Genomic DNA, 6,253 nt, shown 5'->3' with positions numbered 1-6,253 from the left:
GATGCAAAACATCTGTAGAAGAAGCATGTTCAGGTTTTCATTTTCATGTCTACACCACAGATGTTATCGGTCTCCATTTGTTTCAACAGACTGTCAAACACACAAAATTCCTACCAAAGACTAAAGCCGGCATAAGTCATTCCCAATGTTTCCTTAATAAAGGATTTATAACTTTAATGTTCAGATGAAATGAATCCCTTAAAGTTTAAAATCATCTCTGATGAACAAATTCCAAATCACAAAATAGTTTCCAAAGGAGGCGAAGGGTTTATCTGTTCATTTGTTGGTGTAATTAACAAAGACGCGCACCCTGACAAGGTTAGAGTTAGACACAAGGCTGTGTCTCATAGTAGTCCAAGGACCTGTGAAGAATTGTTACCTCAAAGACAGAAGATGAAATTAAAATAGCTAAGTCACTTAGGGCATTAAAAGCATGTGGGACAAATCTAAAAAAGAAAACATAATTCAACACACTCTTAAACTCCATTTTAAATTGAACTCATGCAACATCAAATGTCATAATATAAGAAAGGAAAAAATCCAGATATGAATATAAATAGATATATATACTGCATGCTGTTGTGTTAGACACAAATAGCACAAACATGGGCATAAAAATCATGCACGGTATTTAAAATGCACACAATAAAACAGAAGGACATGCCTGCAGCAGTGAGGTCTTATGACACTATAAAACACCACAATATGACATGGCTGCAGGTAGGCTACATAAAGGCAGAGTGAGAACAGCAAGACAGCGTTAGATGACAGCAGGCTGAGAACACTAAGATGAACATTAAATGCAACTGAGCTTTAGTGCAGCCAAAGCTGGATACTAATTAACAATTTCTTTGAATGAGTTCTGAATGAACCATTCTGTGCCACATTCTCCAACATGTTCTGGGTGTAGTACCATTTTAGTGCGACCTAAATGGCTAATGGTGGACAGCAATTTATCAGAGAGGAATTGCACAGCCCCCTCCTGCAGCATTTCTTCTGAAGCGATGCACAGTTGCTCTTGTGTTGTCTGATCTGAGGTGAGCTTGTCAAGAATTTAAGCCAATTTTGATATAAGACTAATAGTTTTAGAGAAATGGTGCTTGCATACGGAACAGCTGCTGCACACTATTTTATTGAAAACGACTACAAATTCCGCCAGGGGGCTCTGCCCGATGCTTGTGGGGGCTCTGTCCGGGAGCTTCCTCTGCTGTGTTCTGGGGGGATGCGTGGTTGTCCCTATGGTGGGCTTCCCGGGTTCTGTGCTCCTTGGGGGCTGTTGGTGGCCTGGGTCTGGGGGCCCTCTCGGCCTGCTTCTGATTGCTGGGGGGGGGGGGGGGGGGGGGGGGGGGATTGTGACACTATACACTGATATTTAAGCATGGTTATTATATGGGACCATCTATGTGTATTGCATGTTCATGCACACACACTCACACTCACACACACACACACACACACACACACACACACACACACACACACACACACACATTCATTAGCCCAGTAGCATGCTTACTAAGCAGTTGTTATGCTGTCCTGTGGTTTAAGGTCACCTGTGTATCATATGAGATTGCTGCTGCTTGTGTTTTTTTGTTTTTTGTTTGTGTGTTTGTTCTCTGCTTGTCTGCTTCCAGGTGCTCCTGGTGCTTCTAAGGTTGGATTCCCCACCAAAACCATGAATCGTCTTCAGTTTTGTTTTTACAGGTGTGGCGGCTGGTTGTCGGAATTTTCATTGTTTTTTATGTTTGTCTCTTCATGTTTCTGTTCTTTTTTTTCTCTTCTTCGCTCTCCCTCTCTCTCTCTCTGTCCCCCGGTCCGGTTCGGCACTATTATCATATCATGTTAAATATTGTAACAAAAATAAATAAATAAAAATGAGGAGTTGATGGGCGTCAAGGGGAGCTTTACATTCATAAAGCTTCCCTTGGCATAGCAAATGTGTTTAGCATAAACGGTATTCAGATTACAATTCTGCTGCCATAATGCTGGACAGACAAGGAAAAAAAAAAAAAAAAAAACTCTAGCAGCAGCGTTCTGGATGAGCTGAAAAAAAAAGAAAAGAAAAGAAAACGACCACAAATTGTAAGTTTTGGCTGCCTTTTTTGACATGTCATGTTACAAGATCCTGAAATTTCACTCAAGCCTTATTTGAAATCAATCAGAACTCTTTAGTACTTCTATCCAAATACAGCATGTAGCCTCGCCCTCTAAAAACTATTTATACATATAGTTTTTTACACACAGATATACTACTATGTAGATCTATCAACCACAGACACTCAGATGTTAGTTTTTGTACCTATGGATTTATGATTATCGATTTACAATGTAAATATTTCCCGAAGACATTCTGAAAGCAGCCAATCGATGATTCTGTGCTCAGACATGTCTTATATTCATTCATTTTGACAACAAGTGTATCAGAAGGGAAACTGAACTGGATAGCTTGAACAGGTTATGATTCATTGATTGAAGAGATGGAAATGGTGGACTCAAATCCAGACGAACTCACAGGAGGCAAACGGATGGTGAAGTGAAAAAAATGAATCAAACAAAACCAAACTGACGGCCCTGTTTCTAACTCCAAACAGAGAAAGAAAATGACTAACCAAAAGAAATATAACCATGGGCAAGGCAACGACAACAAAGTGCCAAATGATTGAAAGGATTGGAGAGTTATAAATTCTGGAGGGTTCTTGAGTTGAGTGACAGCCTGTGAGTGATTAACAGGAAACAGGACCTAGAGACAATACTAAGACAGCTGGGGACACGTAGGGGTAAAGAAAAGAATAAAACTGACTGAAAGTAAAGAAGTTCCATGGAAAACAAACTCAGAATAAAAAACAAAAGCTAGAAACTAAACAGAACACAAACAAAATCAAAACTCTTATGACAAAAACAAGGACACAACAGAATCTAACACAGAGGGCTGAAGAACTAAACCTGAATTCACTTCGACCAGATCTCTAGATTTCAATGAGGAACTGAACCAAAATGCAACAGAGACTAAACCAAGGCACTAAGAAAAACTAAACCAGAGCTGAGAACAAAAACCAAAGCAATGATCATTATAAAACTAAGATAACTGATGAAAACCAGGAAAAAGGTATATCAGGTGAATAATCTGGAATAAACCTGTAATCTAAAACCCCAAGAACATACCAAAACCCACAAACCAAACAGAACAGCCGAATGAATAAATAGGCAGCAGGTCTGTGGGCTGTCTGTGGCAGTAGCACGACGAGGACGTCAGTAACACCCACTTTACGACAAAAAAATCAAAATTACAGTAACCCGGATTTTTTTAAGTAAGCGACACACCTCCACGTTATCAGTGCTAATGTACAGTAATTAATAAATTATAAACAGCATAGTTTGTGCCTGTATAAGCTTGCCCATAGGAAACCGTTTCATGGCCGAATATCTCAAGAGAGCAGCCAGACGCCTCTCGAATATCTTCGGAACAGCTCCAAATTACCAACAACAAGCAGGGCTGAGTAGAACATCATGTTATAATGTGAAATCAAGGGCCCATTGTCAAAAAACCGGTCTTATCCTTTAAGGGTAGTTTTATTATTTCTTTTTTCACTTTTCTCATTTAGTTTAACCAGCTATAGAAGTACTATTCAGCCTTTCTGAATAGAGCCTGCCGTGGTGCTGGGAACAAGACGTTTGTTCCACCTGCTGCCATCTTGATCTTGATCTTGAATCTGAAGTTGTTTATCATTCGGTTTGAACATTCTTTTACCACTTCACATTTTAACATAAAGAAAGCTTCTACATTATATATTTTTGATATTGTTGTGCTGCTTTGATGTGATTTGCATCAGCTCAAACCTATTGATAATGCATGTCTTGTTTCAAACCTGAGTATCTCAGTGGAGAACAAACCTTTCCTTACCTAAACTGGCTCTTTTTTTCCGTCACTTTCAGTTTAATCATACTTTTACATAGATGAAAGAGGCGGTTTGTTAGATGTTTTCACAGCTGTGGTAATGAAACATAAAGAGTAGAGAAAACATTTTGTGTACTTGTTTTCATTAATCAATCTTTGGGAAGTACTTTCCATCACTTAAATCATGCTAAACAATGCAGACGGCACCTGACTGATGATGATTGGTGCTCGTGTCTGAAACAGAAATCAATAACACTTACTTTCCACGGTAAAAAAGAGCGACATGATAGGCTGTCCTAAAACATTAAGCATCCCTTAACCTTTTAGTGCACCCGAATGCTTCCAAACGTGTGGTTTTGAATGTGCACTGATCCTTTACTTTGGATAGATTCAACCTCAGGCATAATTAGCCTAATAAAAGCATCAGATATGCTGTCAATATGATTTGCATAATGTGCAAAGGCAGTTTCATTCCTGAATGCAAGCAGTGTCGGTGTGACTTAAAAATGCTCCAGTGACATTTCTCTGGGTCCTTTGTTCACACCTGTCAAGGGAAATGTGATGGTAGATGGCAGCTGCAGCTGTGGCTTATGCCTCCAGTGAGTCCACCGAGTCCACCGAGTCCACCAAGACCCTGCCGGAGTCCAGCACACATAAACCAGACACAAACACATTTCTGAAACAAACAGATAGAAATGCACTGACAGGATTCATTTCTTAGAGCTTCTGATATAATCCAAAATGAGAAGTTGTTGCTCAAGCTGAGGTAACCAAGGAGACAAACACACATTATACATTACATCGATTAAAATTCAAGAAAAGTTTTTATAATAAAAAAGTTTTTCCAAAAACTTGCAAATAAATTCTGCACAATACAGGATGTTTTTTGTGTCACATGTCAAGCAGCTTGTAGTTCCAGGCTGCGGGTGCAGTCATTCATTAAGAAACCCAAGATTGTGAGTTTGTGAGGCTAGCTTTAATATGACTTCCCATCACAGGTTATTGATCGTCTCTGCAATGCTTATGTCAGTTAATACAACTTCAGTGCTGAGAAGCATGTAATGAGCACATGCTGGCACAGAGGTGAGAACTGTCACATTATGTCACCTTAAAAGGGGGCAGTGCAGGCACTTTAATGGGGGTCTTAGGCTTCTTTTTTTTTTTGGGGGGGGGGGGGTAATGCCTCTCACATTACGAACCTGCAGCACTGTATTGCCTAAGGTGCCAATACTACACATTTTCCATTTTCTTTTCACAGGTCACTTTGTATGAGAGGCGACACTGGCCTTTATATGACCTATAAAAATATGACACTTTGAAAAGCATCTCATCAGTCTCATTTCCAGAGCTGAGGCTTTACTGAGTGCATCTGTTGCTGCTGTGTTCTGTCATCATGTTGGGCATCCAAAAGAGACCTGAACCTTGAGGAAAGATCTGTCCCCTTTTTCGATTGCCAGTTGGTTTACCATTCTTTGCCCCATTAGCTTTTACGACAGGTCTAACATTTGCATAATGGTTGAAAAGGGAAATGTGAACCTGAATGATGAAAGAATATAAAGCGGTCATCTATTCACACAGGCACATAGAGCTGTTCTAAGGCAACACAGCAGATGTGGACCCTCATTCCAACCAGTTATTTTATGGTGGTTGAGAAAACTCGAACAATTGTAACCAGTCAATGCCAAGGTGACTTTCCTTGTAAAAGACATTGCTGATCTTTGAGAAAATGAATGCAGCTTGCTGTCATATAAGTAATGTATCTGGGATTGACAGAGAAAAACAGCAGGTGTTTCATTTTAGTTGTTCTTTTTGGACCTTGTACATAATTCACTGACGGAACGGATGGTTAGCCCACAGCAGGAATCAAGCCTTTTGTTGATTTCAACATCAACTACTTCTGGCAGTGTTTATCCAACACTTGGGCTCAGAATTATCAGCGAGAGGAAACAGATGAAGTGTGAAAGCAATGTGAAGATTTCGCTTCACATCAGATTCTGCCCAGGTAATTAGAAATAGTTCATGCATGGGTTTTACAGAAAGGTTTGCCTTTCCCTACCTATTGTGAAATCAAGCTTTGAACAGAATTTTCTTCTTTCCTCTTGTATAAATTTCTTGAAGGGGTTAGTCATGTCTGAAAGTAATGGTTGTTGTTAAGTGAATCAAATTCCAAGTTTAACTGCATGCAACGGAGAGGGTGTAGCTGTCAATCTCTGGGAGCCATCCCACCATCCCAAAAGGAAAGATAAACCAGCACATGACAAACAATACTGAAGACAACAGCTCCGTCTGATGATTAAAACCGTTTGCGTACACATTCTAGGAGATAAGCTGGTCTTGGTTGTTATTTGAAGTGCATTT

This window comes from Odontesthes bonariensis, chromosome 9 (assembly GCF_027942865.1).
Source record: "Odontesthes bonariensis isolate fOdoBon6 chromosome 9, fOdoBon6.hap1, whole genome shotgun sequence".
Classification (NCBI taxonomy): Eukaryota; Metazoa; Chordata; class Actinopteri; order Atheriniformes; family Atherinopsidae; genus Odontesthes; species Odontesthes bonariensis.
This window is presented reverse-complemented; position numbering follows the sequence as displayed.